Raw genomic sequence first — 25,964 nt, 5'->3', positions numbered from 1 at the left:
AAAATGAGGGAATTTCACACAAAGCCATAGTATCACTCACTCCCTATTTCAGGTTGAAGTGGACACGCGTCTCTCAAGCCTTGCCTTGATCCCCTACGTAAGATGACTATCAATTTCCATACTCCTCTGACCCTACTGAAAGAGCAATATTCAAACAACGACAAAGCAATGCAACATTTCTTTTCTTATTGGGGCAGCAAGGGTCGACAAACAGGTGGCAAGACAACGTTAAGCAATGCATTCGTAGAAGAAATCACTCCTAGGTTTGTTTCCTTGTCTCTGTCAATGACTTTTTGCAAATGTCTTAGCTCCTTTTTGGCTCAAACTGCTTAAAACATGGGAGCGTTCCAAGTAATAATAAACTCCTCGTCTTTAATTTATAACTCCTAAAATTGACAGAAGCCCAAAACACTTTTTTAAGCCTGAAAAGGTGGCAGAGACGCATATTGTGTTCTCAGCACAAGAACTTCTGTGGCTGCAAGGAGAGCTGCCAATGCGCTTGCAGAAATAGCAGCAGTATTTTATTTATCCCGGCAAAGCTTGGCCAGTATATTTTGCACCGAAGGAGCAGATTTACTATGAGGAACTGCTGCCTCCATCCCTTTTAACACTGCTCACTGCAGAGCACGTCCCAGCCCCAGGCTGCGAGCCCTGCCCTCTCAGCAGCTCCCCACCTCGTGGCCACATCTACCGCAGGAGCACGGAGAAAAGCCATTTCACCGGGTGCTATAAACCCTCCTGCTCGAGTTTACAATCCGGAGCCTGTGTGTCCTCTCCTCCCCATCTCACAGCCCTTCCTATCTCCCACACAAGACCATCAGGCGGTCCCACTGCACCCTCTTGCCCTTCAGAAGCGTGCAGTAGGTGGGCTTCTGCCCAGCCACATTGTGCAAAGGGCCTGGAAAGCAGGGGCTCGGAGCAGGGGCAATGCATACGCTAAATCCTCCATCTGCAGCCCAAAGTAACAACGGGGAGCAGGAGAGGGAGTGTGGTACATGCAGCAATACAAAAAGTAGTTTTTGTGCCAGGCTCATCAGTGTGGCAGGGTAATAAGGTCAATGTGAAAACAACTGGAAGGCACATTCCCCAGTAAACATGTGCTGAGTGAAAACGGCCCGACCTTATGTTGTAGAATCCAAACCCATTGAGTCAATTGCCAGAAAACATGACATGACCTTTCAGATTCAGTGAGCATCAGTTCCAAGAGCAGGCTGCCGTGCTCTTTTCCATTTCACTGCTGCCCCCGGAGGGCCTCAAGTCACCGGAAATAATAGCTCGGGCTCAAAATCTGCACTCCTTTAATGAAAAAAAAAATACACATGGCATCCAGTTTGACCCTGGTGGCAGATTTTTTATATGCTTAGCTCAATTTCTTTAAACTTAACAACTGTGCTTTTTTTTATTATTATTTTATTATTTTTTTTTAAATCTTCCCAGAGCTCAGATTTTCCTGCAGACAACCCTTTTTTGGCAACAAAGGAACTATTTTGGTTTTGTGAATGAGGAAAATAATTAATAGCTAATGTGGTGCTCATTCCAGCCCACAACCTTCCCTCCCCAAACAAGCAAAGAAAAAGCTATTCCAGTTGGAACATATTCTCCTCGCTTTCTGGACTGAGAAATGCATAAAGATGCATTTTCGCCCACAAACCTCCAAAATCTTATTTTAATCCACAGAACTCGAGCAGCCCATGACAGAAGCAAAGCTGTGTAACATTCCGAGCACTCGCAAGATGAGAGCTTGTGATATTAAGTGTAATTCAAAATGTACTTTCCCTCCCACCAAATTACTTTCCCTGCTAAATCCTGATTAAAAATTTTCTCCCCCTTTTTTGTCTCTCTGACAGACTGATGGGGCTGAGATCTGAAATCAACTCCAGCTTTTAGGCGAAATATTTATTTTGGGGGCCAAAGAAGTAGCTTTCTTGGATACTGTTCAGATTTTCCCCTCCTCTGTCAAAAAGCAAAAAGGAGAGGCAAGGATTGCCGTCTGGAAATTGTATTTATTTTGACTTGAGCTGTGCCAACCTGCAGTATACAAATACTCAGTCAAAACTGCCTACCATCTGTGTTTATTGTAGAGGAATAGCAACATCCAATGGCCAGTTAAATGCAGGTTAATTGCAGGCGTGTATTGAATTCCCCGGAGAGCCAAGTACACAGTTAGCTCCCCTAGTGTAATCTCTTTCTGCTACATGAAGGAAATCAAAAAGAGAAGGAACAACAATGCCAACTCACAGAAGAGCTGGATGCCTCTCCGCACAGAGGGGGGGTATCTGCAGGGAACAATAGGGGTCTATTAAATTCTTTCATTGGCACCGGAGAAGTAAAATGAACATAAATTAATCAGCTACAAAAGACGGGACAAGTGTTGGTGCAACTCTATTGAAGTCCATGGAGTTGTGGAAGGGATAAATTTAACCCAGGATCTTTCAATGTCTGCATATTTGAAAGTGGCTCCTTGAAAAAAAATTGGGCATTCTCAGAAAAGAAAAAAGGAGTGAGGGAGAAATGCCATCCTTTTAATATCCCTGAGCAGCCACATTTCTGCCATATTGACATTTATCATTTTATTTCCTTGCATTTATAAAGCCATCTGGCTAAGATTTTCAAAAGCACTGACAAATTGTGGGCATGCCACTTCAGAGTTTTAAAGACCCCGGACTGACAATGCTGCAAGATCCTCATGAAAATTAGAGCCCTGCAGAGGTGTGTCAGGTTGGGCAGGACAAGACGCAGGTGCTCAGTGCGTTTTGGAAATAGTCGAGGAGCAGCCTCTGGCCAGTGCGAACCACAACAACATGCTGGATCTGGGGAAGAAGCAGGGAAGAGGAGCCCATGGCTTCTTCACAATCCCAGCCTGGGAATCCATACCAAAAAGCACAGCACGCGAAGTTTCAGTTCACATCAGGTCAACCTCACAGCTGCCATCCTAAACTATGCATTGCATGTGGCCTAAAAAGAGCCGCAAAACCCTTAAAAAAATAGAAAAAACACCCCACAAAGAGAAGCATGGGGGTTGCGGTGTACCCAGAAGACAGAAATTCTGGGTGGTGCCAGAAGGGGGGCAGAGAGCTCCCAGGCCTCTCTGGAGAACATCCTTCCTGCGTGCACGCCGATGGGGCCGCGCAGCACAATGCGCTGCAGCACGGCCATGAGGATATGAGGATTGCTCTCAGTGAAGCGAATCCCAGAGATTTAGGGCTTGAAAACGAGGACCAGATTTAATGGGGAGGGGTGAAGAGAAAGGGAAGGAGGGACTCGAGGGACCGCAGCCTTCATGAGCATTATCACACAATAGAGGAAAGGCCATGCCTTGGCACAGCTTCCCCGGGAGCGCCGCAGCCGCCTCCAGCCCCAAAAGCAAGCAGCCTGCCCCTACAGGGAGCAGGCGTTGGCCAGGCTAGCAAGAGCTCCAGGGCAGAGCCGTGCACGAGATAAGGGCAACGGATGAGCTACAACACTTCAGGACTACTGCCCAGTAAGTCGGTATCACAGAGAGCCACGTTATTTCCCTGACATCCCCTTTGGCTCTGGGAGCAGTAATTCACCTCAGCCTTAAAATACCCACTTCCCACCTCTCCAGCAAGCTCCACGGCTGGCACGCCGAATTGACAGAGCTGTGACCCCTTCCTCGCGCTGAAGGAAGGGCTCTGTGCCTCCCACACGCTGCACCACATCCCAAGGGACATCACGGGGCAGTCGGTGCTCGCTCCCCCCATCCACTTGTGTGCACTCACAGTTTCAGCCTCTGAACTGCTCGCCTCCGGGAGGGGTTAATGCATTTTCTGCTTCCTTTCTACATTGCCCGTGGCGATATCCTTCTCGCAGGCTTGCGTTCTTAGGGGCATTTTTAGCTCTTCCTCCCTCTTCTCCCCAACGTCCAAGCTGCCATTAAAACTGCCTGCCCACTGTATACTGCTGAAGCCTTTCAGCCACGTCTGAGTCATCTCACGCCTCATCTCACTGCAGCTTTCTCCCCTCCAGGCTTCTGCCCTCATCCCCTCCAGTCCATTTACCCAGCCAGCTACCTTCTCTGCCATCCTCAGATGCTTCTGCTTCCCAGCCACTGCTCATCGCAGCAAAGCTTACTGTTTTCACATTCAGCACCTTGCACAACTGTGTTTTTTTCTCTCTCTCCACTTCCCTCTCTCTTCATTTTCATCCTGGCCCTCCTTGGCTCTCCCAGGAGGCAATTTATTCATCGTTTTCTTCCAATTTCATACCAGAGTTTCTTGTATATGCCACAAACGTCTTTTCCCTGATCAGTCCTCTACCAGGTCAGATCCATATAGCACAAGTCTTTGAGTAAGTTCAGTCCTTCCTCACTTTGAAACATTGCAATAACCATTTCCACTTTGAAAAACAAAACTAATGCTACACTTTTCTGCTTCCTTCAGTTACGTCCCATTCCCATGCGCTCACACTGGCTTCAGATGACAAGCTGTCCACCAGCCTTACATCTTTAGGGCAAAACATTAGGGCTGTACGTGGTACCACGTGGTAATGCACAATCTTCCTGAAAACTCCTTCCTCTCTTATTTAACTCGAAAGCATCCTATTTCAAAATCATATCTTAAAATATCTTTCTGTATCACAACACTTATTATGAAATGTTTTATGGGGTGTGGGGTTGGATTCTTAAAAAGCATAAACCACTATGGTGTTACTGATATCCATGAAATATAAATGGCTCTATTAAAGTGTGTCGAGTAGCATCAGCTGGAAAGTAGGCTCCACAACTTAAAATCCAAACACTATCAAGTCAGTGATTCTGAGTTTAATTCAAATATCACCATCGAACTCTTGGGATTTCACGCTGACAAATCTCTCTTAGAGTCTAAAGAGGAAAAACCACGTTTTCTCTACATTCCAATGTTTCCGTTCAGAGCAAGCAGTAGGCAGACGCTCTGCACAATGCTGTCGTTTACACGGCTGAGCCAATGCGCTGAGCATTTCAGCCTGAAGCTGACACCTATCTCCATGACCCATGGTGCCCTCATTTACCTCTTGAATTAAAATGGAGCATATCAACACATTTCCTGTCTTACTCCTTGGATAGTCTCTCACAGAAGGCTTCAGAATGCAAAGTTCATCATTAAACGCAGATTATCACCCTCAGGAAGTTCCAGAAGCCCAGAGAAAGATGCTACAAGCTTCAGTTCCTGCAGTGGATTCAATTACAGTATGCAAGGGACATTTAAAACAAGCTTCCCCAGGATAAATGAGAGAAAAGAGCCAGCACACTCAGCATGAGTAAAATAAAAAGCAATCTTCAGCTGGTGCCGGCCAAGCATATTTTGAAAACCATCCCCTCCAGCCATTAACAGCAAAAAGTCAGCAAAAACTTATTTTAGAATCTGAAGAGAGAAAAAGTTAAAGCATTTGGCGGCACAATCTGTTACTTAGGGACAAGCTCATTAAAAATGCAGCACTATTTACTGAAGGCGAAACGCAGACATGCACTTTTGCATGCAAAGCAAGCGCTTATTGAACGAGAGGAACACCTTTCCTCCTGCCTGGAATGGGACGGGGGGGTTGGTTTAATTGTGCTGGTGGATGGATGACTCTCAGAAAAAAGGGAATAATTGGAGAAGCCAATCCAAAACCTCGTATGAACCCATAAGGCCAATGACTGAGATTGAAAGAAGAGAAGAGCTATACAGGGAGTTAAAAGGAGCATATGAAGAACCATGTAATGGACCGTAGGCTGCGTGCACACTGGGGAAGAGCACAAGGTTTAGGTGGTAGTCCAAGCAACATGACCGTCTTGGACAAAGATAAGTTTGTGAAGGGACAAGAGAAACCAGGCAAACTGAGCTGCAAAGGTAGATGTCAAGAAATGCTCAAATAGCAGAAGAGGTGATCACAAAGCAAGGGAAGTGCCACGGTGGGAAGATGAGACTAAGGAAGAACACTGTGACTGTCAACCCAAATTAGGGGGAAAGGGCAGACAAAACGAGAGGGAAGGACCCAGAGAAGAGGAGGTTCATTATTCTCCTTTTTTCTACTGAAATTATTTTGTCTGCCTGACTGCAGACTGCAGCTAAAGTTTGTTGGGGAAACTCAGCTATTTGAGCCAGCTACTGATCTCACCATGGATTTACACTGCCATAAATCTCTGACCTAAATCAACTAGTTACTCCTCATCTTGATAGATCAGGAGCAAGCCCTTGGAAGTGAAAGGTGCTACAGGAGCATGAAACATTTTCTTAAAACAAAGAAAAGACCCTGAACGCAATCAAACACTTGACACTCATGGCTATGAATTCCCTTGCTATATAAAGCCATTTATCAGCCATTCCTAGGGTTGATGGGAGCAAGTCACTTGTTTGTTTCAAAAAATATAAATTATACACATTGCATGCACTCTGTAAAACACATTCAATTAAATGTATTAAGTTTTTTTGGTGGTTTTAATCTCTTGCCTTCAGAGCCCTGGGTGCCCGTGACTCCCTTGAAAACATGTCTAGGAAATTTAACAGAAAAAAAAAAGAAAAAAGAAAAAAAAGAAAAAAGGAAAAAAGAAAGAGAAAAATGCAGGAGAGCAGTCAAGAGGCTTAAATTCAGGAGCTCCTGTCCAAGACAAAAAAGTGGGAGGGGAGGCTCTGCAAACTGAAAAGAGCTGAAAGTTTGAGATACTTGCAAAAGTGAGTAGACCAGTCCACTACAACTCCATGACAACACGTGTGGTGTATGACTGCAGCACACATGGAAAAGAAGGAATGGTGGAAGACATCTTAGTCAAATAGTATCTTTTTTTCTGGTCAAAGAATGCTTTGTGGTTTATCTCCAACATCTCACATGACTCAGAAAACAGAACATAAATCCAAACTGCACTAGCTTCACCAAAAACATCTCCAGAAAAATGAGATTTGCAACCACAAGACCCAGCCCGCTTGGCTACTTAACACTGCTTCCTATCTGGAAGGTAGAGAAGTATTCTCTCTGATGGATAACTGGAGACCCATACTAGGGTTAATTCATTCAAAATGAGCCTAATAACAAAGCAGAGGTTTATTTCCTAAAGAGGTCTCTGCCACATTGTTTTGCTCCTTTAAATTTTCCCAATCTGGCAATATAAGGCAACACTAGTGGAAAACTGTATACAAGAAAATCCTTATTTTCTTTTAATGCAAGAAATAATTGGAATATTTAAAATAATAATAATAATAATAATAATAATAATCCAAGGGGCTGTTATTGCTATTTCTTTGTGTCTTTACTTCCACTCCCTGTTCTGCTGCCTGTATACAAAAAAATAGAAAATAAAATGCAAGTGTTTAATACAGGATGTGTGGAGAGAGAATGGAAAGGAAATAAAAGAATCAGTATTCCTGGTGAATAATTTGGCTAGAGGAAAAAGACAGATAAAGATCAGATTCTTTTGATATGTTAAAAGCATCCCAAAATGCCTACGCTCTGGATGCTTTTACACAAATTATCTTTCATCATAAAAGTACAAAATACATATAATGGACAGCTCATCTCTCTCCATTGAATATGTAGCCACTAGCTGATAAGATAATAGACTAAACACTGACCTGTCACAGACTTGATGTTCATAAAAGTAGAGTTTAAAAAGTTGGTTCTCACATCTCAGGCATTTAATGGGCCGGCACTAAGATATGCTTCTCATCTTCAAACTCTTTTCCTGCCATTCTGCCTTAATAAGCCCAGGCATAACCCTCAAACTGGTAACGTTTGGAGAAAGATGCTGTTTGTATATATGTTACTCCTACAACCTCAGTTCCCAGGAACTCCCTCCCACCTAACCTTTGAATGACTTTGGTGTCAGGTAGTTGCTGTGAAAGAAACAGATTAAAAATATTCCGTACTGCGTGCAGCAACCCATTCTGTTTTATATTCTAATCACAAGAGGCACCTGAGGCATCAGTTGATGGATAGGCTCCTAATAAATAGTAACTATTATTGCAGTGTGCTGACGTGCTGATCTACTGAGAACAGAGCCTCACAACTGGTAACTCTCCTGGAGGTAGCCTTCTCTGAAACGCCCCTGTCCTCACTACACGACCCGTGCCTCCTCTCTTCCCTGTCCCTCTATGCCCACAAGAACCAAGCTTTTTTCCTACGTCACCTTCCCCAGGCACTTCCTTTCAGGACAGGGAAGACAATGTCATTTTGGCCTTAATAATTAATTTAACAAGCACTTTCACTCCTGCACATGCACTGCACATATCTGCTACTTCCCTCTCCTACACTGCAAAAGAGCCTGTAGCTGATAGCTCGATCCTCCCTCCTTCTCAGGATGCCCCTTTGGAACCTGACAGGGTTCATGTAAGGACAGAAAATACGCACTTCTGCAAACAACACAGCAGGTGAATCCATTTGAACTGGGCAGAATGCATTACAGATTGCTTTTATGTCGCTCAGTGTCCTGTAAGATGCCACATGAAGATGGCCTGGTTATTGCTAAATATTATACCTCAAATCAACAACCAGCCTGAAAGGAAACAGTCTGCTCAGACCTCAGAGCTGCTGGGCCTGGGTTCTTCCTACAGTTCTGCCGCTAACCCGCTGTGTGGTTCTTGGAAAGCCACTGACTCACAATCACCATTTTATGACCTGAAAAAATGGAAGATCAGCTCAAAAATGGTAAATCATTAATGAGGTTGTAGCAGCAGCCTCATACGGGCCCTAACATCTCCTTCTATTAAATGAACAGAAGCTCAGCTCTTCAAAGGAACACAGGTGTTTATTTCCACCATAGAAGCTAAAAGTAGGGGAAAAAAGCATACTGGGCCACCTCCTGGGGGAACAGACCTGCATCTCCCAAGGTTTCTGGTTTTCTGCCCAGTTCACATCACAACCACTTGTGTAGCACCTAACATTTATTTAAACCAATATTTATTGATTGAGTTAGGCACTTACATAGTTACAGCTTTTCATTCTTCCTTAGTGCTAGGCAGACATCGCCACGTTGCTCAGAGGAAAGAGCAACTGCTTTTAGACGACGAGAATGCAAATGCAGACAGCATTCAGGGGTAAAGGCAGGGAAGAACATACAGGCACAGATGCAGTGGGGTGGCTACTGCCTCCCTGAGGAACAGACTCGTGTATATATCATGTCTCTCACCTTTATTTATCCTGGATATAGTTCTTCTATTTTGTCACACTTAGAACAAGCTCTGGGCATCACCTGTTTTTATTTTGCAGAGTTTACTGAGCACCTGTAGTTTCTCCTTTCAGGAGGCTATGATGAGAAAAGGGCTTACCTCAGGAAGGGCAGCTTCACCCTCACTCTGCTGCTTTAGTTCTGCAATGTTTAAGGCATTTCCTTTTTTTATCCAAACTAGTTTTGCTGACTGTCTTGTGAGGGGAAAAAACACACTTTGCCCATTTTGCAGACCTAGCTTTTGACCCATTAATATGCAGAAACTCAAAAAAGACAGGCTGAAGTGCAGCACAGTGCTGCCCAGCAGAATATTCCAAGGTGTGGTAGCCCCTCCGTTGGGCACAGTACCATCCGAGTCCTTGGGAAAATTACTTGCATATAAACAGCACTAGACCACCATGATGAGCAACACATATGCTGCCTTGAACAGAAAGAGGGTCCCTTTGGGCAGGAAGCCAGGCGAGCCTGAGGATGAGGCAACAGCAGCACAAGCAGGCTGGCTCACAAGTTTGAGTGGCACTGGGATTGGTGAGACTGGAAGTATTTGTTGCGGTCTTCTGCATACCCTGCGGTCTGTTTCCCTACAGCCTCTCAGTTATGAAGTATTTAATACAACAAAGACACATCTCTATAAATTAATTCTATATATTGTACTCTGGGATTATCACAGCTTGACTCCAAATCTATCCCATTTGGGTTAAGAAAAGAACAGTGTGTGATTCATTTAGGCAGTGTTAGGGACAAACACTCTGGAAATGCAAAAACAATGTTTAATTATTTTGTGGCAAATAAACAGAAAGCACAATATGCCTGAAATCACCTTTTAGTGGTCTTCTGGAATACATAAGAGCCTGAACCAAGCTTGCACTGACTGGGAGCAAGATGAGAGTTTACACAACCACGACACTGTCTTGTTAAGACACTTTCACAAAGGCGTTTTGATTTCACTTGCACCAGCAGCCTCACAATGAAAGGTTAGACATAAAATCAAAGAGAATCTAGGAGCTCAATATAACATGAGCTGTTTCTTTGTCACAGAAGGAAAAAGACAAAAGCTCTCCCCCAGAACCAGTAGGGTATCATTCAATGTAGAACCAGAACCTGAACAGCATTAACAGTCTATTTGGTACCTTGGTTCATAGCTGGTGGGTTTGTGGACCCCTGTGAAGCCCTAATCCAAAAGAAAGAAAGTTGCAGAGAAAAGGATGAAGCTGTGGCCATACTGCAGCTCCCTGCAGACCCACTCTCGGAAAACAGTTTGTTGGAGGGGCAAGGATTTGCCCAACATTGCACAAGTTAGTGTTGAGGCAGTAGGCTCCTGGTGTTCTATGCTGCGCAGGGACATTATTGCAGCAAACCAATCTCTCTGGCTGAATTCAGCCTGTACAAATGAATTAATGTACTCCATGGGTTTCTACATCTGGAGATTATGAGGGTCAAAGTCCAGCCTAGAAATACAGCATTTTTTTTTATAAAAATGCTAATAAACCATGCTAAGCAGGTTGGACACAGTCTCACCAGTGACTGTTAATCTAAAAGTGGTTTGAAAGGATGAAGGTCTACTGGTAGGTACTTTGGAATTCATTCCCTCCCTTTTTCTGCCAAACCCTTGATTGTGTAACTTTCTAGAAGTGCTGAAATGCTAATCTTTCCCATTCAGCCATTAGGAAGGGATGGGATCGGGAGCCTGTGTGGTCTGCCACAGGGTTAATTATGGTGCTTATGCATTTCTGTACTGTCATGAGAGCAGGCTGATACTTTATTCTTTGTACTGTGTAATTCAACTATTGTCAAACATCAAATCCACACAATATAATACAGCTCTGTAAAAAGAGGGAATTCAATGAAATAATACAAGGAATATGAGCAATGCCAAAGGATAAACAGAAGCCTAAGAGACACCATCTTCCATCTAGGCCTCAAACCCACACTATGTAGCAAACCTGGAGTGGTCACTCAGAGAAAGAACAGAAAGGCATGTCAGGCCTAGAGTGATGCTTCTTCCAGCTTCTGGCAGCCTGCCATTTAGGGATTTCCTGAGCCAGAGGTTGCATCTGCACCAGTGTGTTTAATAGCCCCTGCTGGACCTATTTTCCATGAATTTGTCTAATTGCTTCTTGAATCTATATCTGTCAGCATTAAGTTCCACAACTGAATTATGCACTGTGTGAAAAAGCACTTCTATTTGTTGTGTTCTAACATAGCTGCCTGAAAATTCCTTTCGTTAACCCTTTAATCTTGTGTTACGAGGGGATAGTCATTTCCAATTCACTTTTCCCATGCCATTTCTGAATTTACACACACCTGTATTACTTGTCTCTCTTCCAAGCTGAACCGCCCTATTTTATTTAATTTCTCCAATGAAAGTCATTAAATGACTCTACTCATCCCTGTTGCCCTCCTCTGTACCTTCTTCTCGTTTTCTATCGTATCCTTTTTACGAGGACAGGACTGTACTCTTGTTCTGGACACGGGTGGATCATAAGTCTGCAAGTTGCATAAGCTCCTGTTCTGTTTTCTTGTCTACTCTTTACCTAATCATCCTAACACTGTATTGTGCCCTTTGTACTCTGGCTGCAGGCAGGTTGTTTCTCTTTTGACAGTTTATGCTGTAAGCTCTTCGGAGTAAAGCTGTTTTCTGATCCTGAGTTTGTACAGGGCCTACTGCACGATAGGGGGCTACAAAACAGAGACTTTCTGAAGCTAAGCATTGGTAACCAATTTATATGCAGGTTGCAAGACAAACACGTTAGCTAACGCCACTGCTTGCTGCTGGTAACAGTGCAAGTTGAGAACACAATCCAGACACAGGATATGGTCGCGTGGGCCACGCACCTGTGGGGTTAAGCATTCCGCTGCATTCCATATACAAACGGTAGAGAGGTAGTAGATAATGATATAGATATTTAGAGAGACAATAGTAAACACTTCAGTTTTAGTAAAGTGCTCAACAATGAATGGAAAAAAATCCATTATGAGAAATTAATAATCACTCAAAACCTCTATTTCTGTCTCATGAAATCCTAAGCCTTTGCTAATTTATACCAGTGAATGCCTGAGAAAATTAGTGCCCTAAGTTCTATCCTCAGAAGCTCTGCTGTTGGTCACTCTTCATAACAATGGAATACATACATTCTTTGTTTCATTCAGCATGTCTCTCTTCACATGTATATTTGCAACCATTTAATTGCAGTTGCAGCTCATAGAGCCGACTGCTTTGCAAACCCACATAAGGCAGTTCCTATCTGAAAAGATTTCATTCAAAGGAGGCACAAAAAGATCCAGATTTTTGTGCACTGGGGCCAAATACATTTCTTGTTTGCTATGGAATTGCACTCCTCAGGGCAATAATTCTCTTCCACTTCCTGATCAGCACACTCTGGCCAAGCACTGTGTCTCAAGTTCAGATCAAGCATCTTTGTGGGCCAAGATTAAATCCTTTACACCCAATAGTTCTCAGCTACAACTTTCATACCCGGCATTGTCTATTCCCCTCCATTCCTCATCTCCAGCATCCACAGACTCTACATCTGTACTTCAGAGAGCAGTTGCAAAGAGAATCTGAATTAATTTTTAGAAGAAATTAGCTAAAATGCATTGAATATCTGTGTGGACTTCTGTATTCAGAATTAAAGTAGCCCTAATTCAATTTAACTTACTTCACTTCCAAAGTGAATTAAGGTGAATGTAATTGAGGCTACTTAAATTCTGATTAAGAGTCTTGACATCTGCCTCAAGTGAAGCTACATTATCCACAGGGAGTTAATTCACCAGCGTAAGTGTGGAAACACAGCCGACTGCATAACAGGAAAGCCAGAGAAAAAGGAAATCATTAGTCCCTGAATTGCAATAATCACCACAGTGTAATTTATGCTAAATGTTTATTTAATTTGGGAGGGAATATTCTTGTGTACCAAAAAGGGAAATAGTCTTACCTTGCTTAGAAGAAAAATCCTATAAATTTTTCCCTTTTTTTTTTTCTAACAGAATTATAACTGTGTCAGAACTCCAGAGAAGTTGATAAAAAAAAATTTAAAGTTTCATCACAGTAAGTGCAACAGCGATCAAGTTTTCCTTGCTAACACGTAGCTCGTGAGCAACCATCTTTATGCGGGCATCACAGAAAATGTCTTAGAAAATTACCCCAGTTTACACAATACATTAAAGAAAAAAACACGTGTGCCATGGCATGCTTTTCTTCCTCTTACCAATCTGATGGTTAACGCACTGTTTTCTACCTAACTGTAGAATAAGAAAGCAGAATAACAGGTTGTTGGAGGCTGCATGAACAGCTATGAACAGCTCTATACTTATTGGTAGTAAGAGGCCCATGGATGTCCTTGAAAAAAATCATCGTTTCAACTCAGTTCAAGGGTGCTGTCCCTTGAATTTCTACATGCTAGAAATTCTTCCTATACCATTGGTGAAGACACATGTTATATGTATCTGAAAAAGCTGTTTCTTCATGATCTGCTTTTACTCAAGCAGAATAAAAAGAGTTATCAGGAGTGCCTGAATAAAGAGTACAGAAATAGGTTGCCTAAGAGCAAAACAAGATTGTAGCGGCCAAGGGAAGAGGTACCTTTTTTAGACTACCTGTTACACAGCCTAATAATCCTCCTCCGCTCTCTTCACATTTCTCCAGGTATGCAAGTCCTTGTGATCTTTGGCCAAGGCTTTCATTGTCCAAGTCCTAAATGATGCTGTTAGGTATTCAGACCAGAGGGGCATACATTTTTCTAGAAAGAAGTAAGCAGGAAAGCCATGACCTTTCCCCTGAAAATATCTCTCAAATAATAGTATCAAAAAGTTGACTAAAACAGTGGGAAAAAAATTTAATGTCTGAAACCAAAACATGGTGTTCTGAAAATCCCCTCAACAATCAGTCACCACTTACGCAAAGTGAAAAGACATTAAAAGATGCTACACGATATTTCCAAGAGATTTATTCTTCTGAAAAAAAAAAAACATTTGTTGATAAAAAGGAGAAAAAAAGCAGAAAAACACCAAAAAAAAAAAAAACAGAAAAGTGAGGGACAATACTTACGGGACATAACTATGTAAAGGATGTTAGATCTTCCTACCTCATCCCCAGAACTTTTCAGAGCAAGACTAATAATAGGATTTTAACGATAACCATGTAGGAATCAGTTTTCCTACCTGGAATTTCTTGCCTGACAAAGTGATCAAGGCCTCAGACTCAGAGAACTCATAGAGAAATAATATGTGAGGAAAATATAATTTTAATGTCTTCTACCAAAAATGATGCCCAGCTGTGCCCTCTATACTGGCATTATTAGTTCATTACTTCCAGATAATGGGGAAGTAGCTTTGCTGTGTGGTCGTAACTGAAGTAGACTGGAGTAGTGAGTTCAAAAGTGACAGAAAAAAAGAATTCCAAGAACTCAACTGAGAAGCTTACTGGAAAAGTGGGACTGAAGATCTAAATGCAGGAGGTGGATGATTCAGTAATGAATGGAAGGCTCATTTTGACAGCTTGGGCTGCCATCCAAGCTAATTTGTTTCCAAGCCTTCAGTTTGCCAACTGAAGTGGCTGAGAAATAATAGGCCCCCAAAAATATTTCTAAGGAAACACAATGCCCATTATCACTGAAGGAGAAAGAATCTGCACATTTCAAAGAGGAAAAAGAAATTTGAGATCTGCCAACTTTGGCCAGTTCCAAATGACACAGGAAGGAGCAGTTACAATGTAGTGAAAGGAAAGAAGTAGAGTATTGTTAAATAAATTCAAAGTAAAAGTCATCATAAAAAATAGACACAATAAATAGAAAGATGTTTCTTTCACAGAGAGATGATTTTATGGCTAAGCCCATGCAAGCAGCCTATGATAAAGAAAAGAGAGGCATAGGAAAAAATAAAAAGAAATTGGTAAAGAGAAGTAGATAATAATAAAATGAAAAATAATGAGACAACCTCTTTATGTCTGACTTGGTCATCATAGAAACCTTTTTATATAAAACGGATTGGATATTTCATAAACATTAGGGACTTAATTATCCCCCCGCACAAACACTTTGTAGCTCTCACTAAAGTCAACAACAGCAAGGTATGTTTTGTGGTTATCACCAAAGGTTAAGCCTGTGTTTAATTTTCCTTCCAATCACACACTACCCATATAATCTTAGCCGAGACACTTAGGACATGTCTACAGAGGGCACAGTGCAGAATCCCCAACTTACCAGTAAGACCACATGCCATAGCACCGAGCTGCGCTGGTTTAACACCTCGGGTCCGGAAATGCAAGAGACACATTGTGTCCATAGGTCAGCCAGACACAAAGACCATCCTGCTGAATGGGAGCTGCTTGTCTCCATAGTCGTCTTGAAAATACACCCACGGCCACTCTCTGCCTTCACGCCCTTCTCCTTCCAATTTAATAAGATGACAGCTCATCTAGAAAAGGGAAGCACATGATTTGATGACCATTTTCCAAAAAGTGAAAGGTCTTCTTTTTTTTAAAAGACTAGAGCAATTAGATGTACCCCTCTGTAACTCCTAGATGGAGTTAACTTTATGTGCAGTAAAGCAGAGTATGAAATTTGGAAGCGCTAAGAAACCATTTCCAGCCAATAAGAAACACCTATGGAGGTTACATACTCTTTTTCACCATTGACTTTTCTTAAAAGGCAGCATATACATTAAAAGCCCTTAATTTATGAAACACATTAAAAATTGTCAATATTTGTAAACATATTTCCTTATGCCGTTTTTTCCACCTAACGTCAAAAAAAATCCAGATTTTTGGAATACTGTTATCACATCTGCTTTGAGACCTGCTCAGGAAAATACTGAAGTTTTCTGTTAGCCTTCCCCTTAGGTTTTCCTGACATTCAGCAACTGGAAAACGCCTTTCTCATGTGATGCACACTTGCTGCTACACACACCCTCTCTTTTTGCCAGCATTGTGCACAAAAACAAACTATATTTTGATGAAAGACTTGTCAATCTTTTGGATGATGCCATCTCTGTGATGCCCCAACAACACATGTCTATAGGAGCCAATTTCTCAGCTTCCTAACCATCTTCCCGATCTGAAAAACCCATTTTCTCTAAGGTATGTTCAGCCTGCATTTTCAAATGAATTAAGCAAGAATGAAATTACTGTAATTCTTGGACCACGTATCTCTAAATCTCAAAGTGTTTTAGATGCAAGTTTCATGGTAGGAGGTATTGAGGACCACTCTGAATAGATTTATACAAGGTGCTCACTAACTCCATTTCCACTGAGAATGGAACCCATCACTGATGGTTATTTTTTCTACTTCTACTACAATCGTACTACCAGGCTACTTAATTAAATGGGCACTCAAAGCTAACACGTTCCCTTAGGGTATAGCTAAATTGCAATGGGAAGGTATGACTGCAACTTACATAGACATACCCAGCTGAGTTTCCATCTCATGAGAATCAGTAGCAACAAAGCATCAACTGAGCAGGCTTCATTGCAGGCTGTACCAAAGCACACATTCACACAACTGTTTCACCTCTGTAATTACTAAAACAGCTAGATTAAAACTTGCTACAGTAGAACCAGAGCCAGCATTGGACTCATTAAATGTTTAAGATAAAACATGGATTCTCTTCCCCTTCCAATCACCCAGTGAACTTCTACCAAACTTAATTTCAGACACTTTATAATCGCCCCCGTTGCTTGCTCCGAAAGCCAACAGTGTTTCCATGTGCTCATTTGCAGCAAAGGTACGCTTTTAATAAGTATTCACTATCATACCTTGCAGTCTTTTCATGTCAGTTGTTTTCATGGGTGGTCACCTCTCCAAGGCAGAGCCCCAGGGTTTACTCAATACCTTGCAAATTGATTCTTCCTCATGAGAGGGTACTGGCTGGATGCCACCGAAACAGAAATAACCACGTTTCCGGAGGTGAGGTTGTTTTTCTTTATTCGATAAGCTGCATCTTCACAATATTCTGTTACTGAAAATCCAAGTATTTTAAGAAATTAACCTTTCAACAGAATTCTGACAAGGCAGGATGTTTTGGTGATAGATGAACAGCATCCTGACACACTTAAAAAGATTAATATTTGTGAATTTTGACATAATTACTGATTTCCTCAACAGATTTAAAGTCTAAGTTTATCTTCATGTTAATCCAATTTCATGCCTAGAACAGAGCAAGCACAACAGAATGTCTTTCGTAACCTTCTGATATCATTAATTATTGCTACATTGGGAGTTACAGCATGGAACAAACAGGTTTTTAAATGGAAATCATTTGTCTCTCAGCAGGGAGACTCAACAGTTTTATTTCCTTCAACACCAAGCTGCATTCAAGTAATCTTGTTTCATGGTGATCCTCCCTCGACAACCTGTAAGTCAATGGTGAAATCCCATCTATTTTGTCCCTGGATTGGTCAAATGTGCTGCCCATAAGGGGAGGTGTCTATTTCCCCTCCTAATTGTGGAGGAAGGGTTTTCTATATGTTAAGGCCACGCTTTCCCCAAGCTGTGGGCATTTGGTCAGGTTTCCTGGTGATTTTCCACAAAAGGAAATCCCCTAACTCATTAAAAAAAAAATAGATTAATTGACCGGTTCAGTAACAAGCTGCCCCAGGACCCAATAAACTTTACAAAGGGTACATTCCAATTACGACTGGGCTCAGCATGAACCTGATAAGTAAGCCAGCATAATCTTTCTTCAGCATTAAGGATTTTTTTCTTTTATTTTTTTTTCTTTTCCCCCACTAATTTAACTCTTTCTCTGCACTTGTGGATTGACTAACTTCATATTTCTCCTTTTCCTGTAAATGTGAACCCTACTAAATAATTCCTGGCAACCTGTTCTAATGGGTTCAATAAAACCAACCAGTGCTCTAGTCCCTTTCTTTGCACTGCTGCAGCCTTGAAAGAAGGGTTAGTACAGCGCTGCCTTCTTCCACACTTTGCCTGGTGTCATAAAATGAATCCAGATCTCAGACCAGGAGTGGGAAGAGGGAAAGCGATCTCCTCGCAGCAGAAACATCTGGTGGAGCAATTGGAGCTGCTTGCTAGCAAAGTGCAGCTGCAAGCCTGCTTTCACTGTGTGAGAGAGTTGGGAGGGATACGGGGATTCTGGTAACAAACAACTGCAACAGCAGGAGAAGGAAATAGTAGGCAGTCATCAAGTTAGAGAGATAAAAACAAAAGGTAGTGGCTACAAAACACTTGTTTTATATTCTCATATGCTAGACTTCCATAGCATTAGACAACAACAGACACCTAAGAGCATCAGAGCCTGAAATACTCCTGGCCCTTTTGCACCTATCCCTGTACAGTCTAGAATAGTCTAATGTTCGGAAACACGCACATGTCAGATGTTGGCAGGCCCAGGTAGCCACAAAGAAGAGCTCCTAGCTCTAGGTCGCTGCAGCGCTTCCCCACCTGAGGCCACAGGCTGCATGCAGATACAGAAGACAGCGCTCTTCAGCTCTCTCCCCTCTTTGCCTAGGACAAAGCTCAAGCTCCAAGCACTGCGTTATCCTCAGGTATAAAAGAAATCATTTGACCACTCTGGAAGTGCCTGTATGAGGCTCAAACAATCATTAGGTGTCTCTTCCAGAGACAGGACGCAGAAGGAAGGCAGAAGCCCATGAACTGCATCCGCCCTGCCAAGCCCCCAGCCTGACCTTGCTGCTACACAGCGTGGCTTGGGTGACAAACCCAAAATCTTTCACTGGACTGAACACCACCAAGGCAAGACAGCCTGAATTCACAGAGGCTTGTTTAGAAAACATTCAGTAATTAGCTGGCTAGTCATGCAAAGCACATTTACACACCTGCCTGGTAGCTCCTGCTACTTTTAACACATAAAAATGCACAGACATTTGTACAGAAGACACAAACAGTTTGGACCTATATCTTCTTCTGCTCAGATTTAGAATATCATTTTCATACATTTATTACGCCTAGCCTGTGCTGCATTTCTTACAGGAACAAGAATAGCTGTAATTATTGTTGTCAATCAAAGTTTCTCTGAAGTCCTCAGCTTTACTGTTTCAATAACTCATTTTTACCAGTGGCAAATGTCTTCAACAAACACTAGAGCCTAATTTGCAGCTTGGTTCCCTTGTCATTTTCTGAGTCATCTTGGTGGAATGCTGTGAGGCAAGAGATTAGTTTTAGGACTTTTTTTCATCTTCCCTTTCTTTACATCTGAGGGCTGTTAAGAAGTTTGTTTTCAATAGCTCAGACATATCCAAGGCATACTACAGGTACCGAAGGTGCAATGAAATACAAAGTTTATTCTACTTCGGTACAAAGAGAATACCTGATGTACTGTTCCAAAGTCAGCCTTAGCACATGCAGGTGCAGCTGTTATTGGTTTCACTGGAATTATAGTTGCTTACTACTAGTGCTGGATTTAGCTGCTTAAAAGCAAACTCCTCAGCATCACATAGGGCTCAACTGTGCACACCCGTTGGTGTAAACCAAAAGGAATTCTACCAATGATGTGCAAACCTCCAGGTAAACATCACCCTTCCAAAATAGCTAAAATGCCAAAAATAAACATGATACAATGCTGATGGATTTATAGGCAACTGACAGTTTCCTCCTCAGATTCTTAATCAGGTGTCACTGAGAGGCGCTAATATAATTAGGGATGAGATATGGATTAATAGGAAGAAAATATCATAACCTCACTCTTATAATAAAACAGTCCGTACACTATACTTACCTGCAAACTGCACCATTCTTCTGGTAGCATGACATTTGCTAAAGCAAAAGCCTGTTGATAATTCTCCATAGTCCTATATAGCACTCTGCCATGGCTGCTCTTCAAAAGGCCATATTTATCCCCTGGGAAATATAGCTGTATTAATATGACATTTTGTCACAAATTAATCTTAAACAGGGGTAATATTTTTGACACTGAGTTGAAACTGGAACTAAAAGGCATTTCAGGTGGTTAAAGTGGCAATATCCTGTAGCAGACCTATATTCCCTGAGATAATACCGTTATGGTCTAAGTACCAACGCACTGGGATGTACCAATGGGGAGAACTGTGCAAGTCTTTCTTCGTTTTAACAATAGACATACAGGATCATTGGCCCTCTACTCTTTATTACAGCTGGTAGTACAGTAATGCCCACTGATCCCAAACATCAGAGCCTATGGTGACAGGTGCAGTATGGAATAACAAACCTTGCGCTCAGAAAAGCAGCCAAGACAGATAATTAGCACCTCATCTACCATCATGATGAAGTGCACTGTAGAAAAGTAGACAGACAGTTTAACAAAGATTTTTTTTTTCAAAACTAATTTCTCATTAAAGCGATTAAAAGTGGCCTGGTCTGGTTTTTAATTGAAGTCCCATGGCACAAGTCAGTTGTGACGAAAGGGATTCTCTGTGATGTGCTCTCTTTCCTGCTGTGGAAGTTCCCAGGCTTTGTACAGTTCGTCAATGCCAGGCTAATTAACACAATGTAATATTGCCACTTACACCCATTTCCCAACTCATTTGCACATAGCTTCCACTATTACAGAAATCAGGGTAAATTCATAAAACAGATTTCCACAGGAGTTGACCTTATTGTACAAAGGATGCTGTTAACCTTTTCCATCCCATCTTCAAAACTATATGATACTGATGGTCAGCGAAGATGGCTGGTGATTTGGTGTACCAAAATATTACCTTATGGGTACTTCAGTGTATGTCTCAGCTGTTCTTCACCCACTGCATGTCAATTGATTTAAATGGGACCATTTTCATTAAGACTAATGTCTCCTCCCTGGCTGTTTAATTCCCTCCTGAACCTGAAGGCTGCAGCCAGTGGCCATACAAATATATTTGTGTTATATCTGAACTGAAATACCTCCACTTCTGATTAATATCCATCTTTGAGATGTGATGTGAAGCCCACTGACCACTAGTGATCATTAAAGATCCTATGGCGTTTTTTGCAAGAGCAGAGGGTATTATAAACTCCAAGATCCTGGCCATATTCCAGTTGGGATAATTAAATTCTACCGCACTAAAATTCCCCCTGCAGTTTCAATTGAAGAACTCCTGTTCTTCACTTCCTGTTTTAACAACCGGAGTGAAGTGTTGCTCGTGCTGAATTGCCAACACGTTCCATCCCTGAGCTGGGGAAGGGGACTCAGCCCATGGGTACACATTCTGCCAAATGCTCTGGGACTCATTAGGAAGGAGGTGTAGAACGTGTGACCTAGAAAACCATAAAAACATAGCTCCAACCTCAGCGTTACTGCAGGTTGATCGCTACGCTCATGTGGTGCTGGATTTTATTTCTGGCAGATGCCATCAACATGAAATGTCTGGGTATCTATCAATGCTACCCTGAAACCCCCCAGGCTGGACAAAGAGGTTTTGCTGGTGAGCGAACTGCTCAAGCAAGTGTAAGAATGAATCCAGTTGAGATTCAAACTTCAGGCCTTTCTGTGCCTGAGTAACCACTTGGTTGCACTGAGTGTCCGCAAGTTTTAGGTAAGAAACTGATCTGCTAGAAACAGGCAGTAACTATAAGCACCCCTAACTTCTGTATTGGGGAACATTAGAAAATATTGATCTGATGGCAGGGTTTTTTTACTTGACCAGGGACTCACCTTTGTTTAGCTGACTTGTTTCCTCCTTTTGTTAGCCAAGAATATTATGCATCTGTAGTGAGGCAACGAGGAGTCACAGGGGTACCATTTTAATATCCTAGGAAGAGAGTAAAGAAAGAGACAAGGTAAGAGTGGGAAGCACCTATGTAACTTCGTCAAGAGGGGCACATCCACCACGTATTTAGTTTTAAACTTTGGTCTGATTGATCTTCATTTGAAAAACATTCCCAAGAACTGTAGGTCTGGGACTCAGAAATTATGATGGCTAAACAGACCAATCCACTGAACTATTAAAGAAGCCTTGAAAATACTATTTCTGTGTTCATTTGAGAGCAAAGAGACAAATTTATTTCCTCTGAATTCCTCCAGCTTAGCATAAAAAAGATGATACACTGTAGATTCTGTTGCTCCAGGCAACCGATGAGGAACCTCTTTGATGTGCTTTGATTAATGCAGGCTTCTTTGATTCAATGATATTTGGTTCCAGTTCTACTTAAAAAATATAGATATATCCTTACCACCACAGGGGAAAATATTAAGGACGCTTGCTTGGAAAACACTTGGGCTTACGTTAAGAGTTCTTATTCAAGATTGGAAAGTTTTGCTGCCTCTACTGCTCTCTCTTTTGAGCTGTCTCCTTGACTGCAAAGGTGGGCACCAGGTGTACTATCCTAGGGTAGCACTTTACATCATTTAGAATGGTAGAAACACAGCAGTGAAAGGGACTTCCAGAGATCATGTAGCTTCCCTTTCCTCCCAAACCACCTGCATTGTTTCTAGCAGACATCTATCTGCCTCTGTGATGGAAGTTTCACTCTGCCCCGGAGTGAGCTATTTTAGGATTTAACTATCCCACCCATGCGTACCTTCAGACAAAGAGATGCCTTCGGGAAACTTAAGGCCTCTGGAGAAATACAGCTGCTTCTGCAGTAAACTGTGGAAGTTGTATAAAAATACAGAGAGCAAAGCACTTCAGTAATGTTTGCTTAAAAATGAAAATGGATGTTTGATCCAGCTAAGGTGGAAGGGATTGAGTGAGAGTCGGAAGAGTCAGAATTTACCAGGATTCCCTGGCTACTCCAAAACTTAGGGAATTTATTTTTGTTAATTTCCAGTCCAGTAGCTTTGGACTAACCAGGCTAGGTTACGATACGAAGCTAGCTTAGTCTGAAGTCCAGATAACAGAAGAAGAAAAAGAGCCAGGAACCAGAAGGCGCAAAAGAAGACCATCTATCATATTTCATTCACAGGGCAGACATCCTCAAACTCTCAGTCCAAGAGAACTCCCACTTGTTTCTGAACGAGCTGTTCAAAAAGAAGCATTTTTCCTGAATGGATCAGTACAGCTCACAGACTAAAGGCTATTCTAGAATGAGCCAATGGCATTTTTTATCACTCTGAGTTAATATCAGTCTACACTGCAACATGTATATTGATAGTGTTATAAGTTAAGATTTTATTTTTTTTTAAGAAATGTGAATTCCCGTACGCCCTACTTTGGTAGCTTAAAGATTGTAGGAGGTCAAAAAAAATAGGTCAGTGAAAATAACATTGCAACAAGAAATTAATTGCAAAGAACGTTTAATATGACAGGGGACTACATAAAATCCTATTATATTTCTCCACTATCCTACTCAGTAGTCTGTACTATTGCTATACTCAAAGGCCAGGGCAGTCTCCCAGGGTAAATTGCTACATTAGTTTGACATTTCTGGCTCCAATTAACCTTATATTTGAGCTATTTTCCAAGGGTTTTTTAAAAAAAAATCTGTGATAAGGTTATGTTTTTCTATTAGAGTTTCAATTGCTTAATGGCCTGTTCCTGATGCCAATCCCTCTTTATACACACCCTAGGTAAGGAAACGAGGCTGTAGTTTGACAACGCATCACCTCTGGCAGCAGGACCAGCCTAAGGTGCAAGCCTAAGAGTTTGCTTTGGCACCCAAGCCTGTCCTCCCAGCACAACGCACTGTCCTCTCCTTTACACCCACCTGACTAAGGATTGCACTGCAGTCCAGGAACTTATCGGCTTCCACAGCTTGCCTGAAGCCTCTTCTTATCAAGTCTGCATTGTGAGGGAATCAGAAGAACGGCGAGGATCTCTAATTTGCAAGGAAAACAGAACAACATCGCGTTATTGCCATGAAGGGCAGTGCATCAAATCACACTCCATGTTCCACAGGTAGTCTGGCTGTAAATGCTACGTAAGGAGATCGTGAGGGCAGGTCACTGAGCAGGACCCCACAGCACTGTCCACTGAACATGACAAGGCCACCCAAATTACAGCTGCTGTTGTTCTGGCACTATTACCTTGTGTGTATTAGCAGTACAGAGATTTAGGAATAAAACAAAGCAGCTTCCACCATGGGGTGGTGCCAGATCCTGCTCTCTTGCCTCAAGCTTTAAGGTGCAATTGCACCTTAACTGAAGACCCAGCCAGTTCAGTGTGTTCTGGGGACAAATCAAAGAGAGAAAGAAGAAATTCACGAAAGTTTTTGCTGTGGCTACTTGCCCAAATAATGTGCTGCGAACAACACTACCAGTGAAATTAACTTCCTCCCTCTCTCCAGACACAAACATATATTCATTATTTGAACTTCACCAGAAAGTAATTTCTGGGAATAAGTCTTGGTCTATAATTTGCTGGCAAGCAGTCTGCTCTAAGTATGAAATATTCAAAACACAAAATTCATGCTATATGACCTACAGTTTGGCAGAAGAGTCAAATCTAATGCTTTAATCACAATTCAGATATAAATGCTTACATTTATGAATGCAAATTTATTAGCTACATGCATTTGCCAAAAAAAAAAATAAATGAGTTTTTGAAACATTCCCAATGTCAAGTCTGTTCAGTAGAATGTTTCTGGAAGAGAATTATTTGGGAAGTGAACCATCTTAAATTTTATTTTTGTTTTTATATTAAAATACTTCAAACAGAAAGAAAAACAGCTAGATTTTGCAGATCCCCCCAGCTCCAGTATTAGGTGAGTGGTATGCACAAAGCATCATAGAGACAACTACAGAAGTGTGAGAGCTGAGATATGGTTGGCAAGGAAACCACAATTTACAATAGCCTGGATTTTCATATGCAGAACCGGCCGCACTGTAATGTTAATTACGTACAGCAAGGCAACGCTCTGCTTCTGAAGTCGAGTCACTCCATTGACTACCACATGAGCCAAACTAAGCAAATACTGTGTACTTTCATCACCATGCAGAATTGCTCTGATAGAGTTGATGGATGTAAACGACAAAATTTGCTTTTCCTTTCAGTGGACAAAGGTCAGGACCTTGGGCCTAATTTTATTTATTTTAATCTATTCTTAACAGCATTTACACTCCAAAACTAAATGGTATGGTGTAATCTCTATGATGTAATCTAGTCCTCTATTAAAAAAATAAACTGAATTTTGGTAACATACAATGAGAAAATAATCATGGCTAAGATTTTCAAAGGACTGACATCTAAGCTAGGTAACTTAAAAGGTAGTGGTACGGTCTTTGAGAGCACAGAAGCTCTTGAAATCACATAACAAAAATAAGAACATTTATTTAGGTGCCTAAAGAAAATTCCAGTTAAAAGTGAAGTTTTAGTAGCTATCAGAAAACCTCAGCATGAAAGTGATACTTCTGAACTACAAAAATCATTCACCTCGAACCTGAAATCCTGGCCAGAATCTTATTAAAATAAGGCACACAGGGGGATTATTACCAGGGTACAGCTGCCCCTGAAACCTGAAGCACAAGTGTGACTCGGAGCCTAGCAGAGCTGCCCAGACTTAGAGCAGACATCGGGCAAACCTCAGCTCCCGCTGGTGACAGCAACTGCCTGTTGCTCTCTCCCTTCTCCTCAACACCTCAATATCAAAGAGCTCGACCCCAAAACGTGAAAGATCCAACGTGGAGAAACCTTCCCAGAAGTCACCTCTACACCATGTGGTGATAGCACACTCTGAACCTAGAGGCTCGAGGGACAGATGCTCCTAGGGAACCCGGACTCACGACGGATCCTGCCTGCCGTGTGAATAGGATCAGCAGTGCCCCCAGCCAAACTCCTGCCAAGAGAAGGGTTCCTGCCGAGGGACAGACGGAGCCTGCGGGGCGTGAAGCAGAGCATTAGACCCCGAGCACAGCGTGGCCCTCCCTGCCCACCCTGCCCAGGACCCGCCGAGCCAATTTGCATTGTAAATGCCGCACGAGCACCACTTTATCCATCTGGAGGTTACCGGCATATCATTTATTT

At 42.1% G+C, this 25,964-nt stretch overlaps 1 protein-coding gene across 2 annotated transcripts in view; it reads right to left on the bottom strand.

The window, feature by feature from the left end:
- The window catches only part of LOC310904690 (protein FAM169B-like), a 194,999-nt gene that overhangs the window by 109,480 nt on the left and 59,555 nt on the right, over positions 1–25,964 (bottom strand). For both annotated transcript variants that reach the window (XR_014588535.1, XR_014588536.1), the window contains exons 12-17: positions 23,710–23,820; positions 22,585–22,652; positions 21,719–21,815; positions 19,829–19,950; positions 16,887–17,083; positions 15,337–15,550 (exon numbers count right to left, since the gene is read on the bottom strand). The gene's annotated coding sequence lies outside the window, so the exon portion shown is untranslated. The remainder of the gene's footprint in view (positions 1–15,336; positions 15,551–16,886; positions 17,084–19,828; positions 19,951–21,718; positions 21,816–22,584; positions 22,653–23,709; positions 23,821–25,964) is intronic.

The sequence above is a fragment of the Anser anser genome (assembly GCF_964211835.1).
Source record: "Anser anser genome assembly, chromosome: 10".
NCBI classification, from domain to species: Eukaryota; Metazoa; Chordata; class Aves; order Anseriformes; family Anatidae; genus Anser; species Anser anser.
Note: the sequence above shows the minus strand (reverse complement) of the source record. Positions and strands in the feature narration are given on the sequence as shown.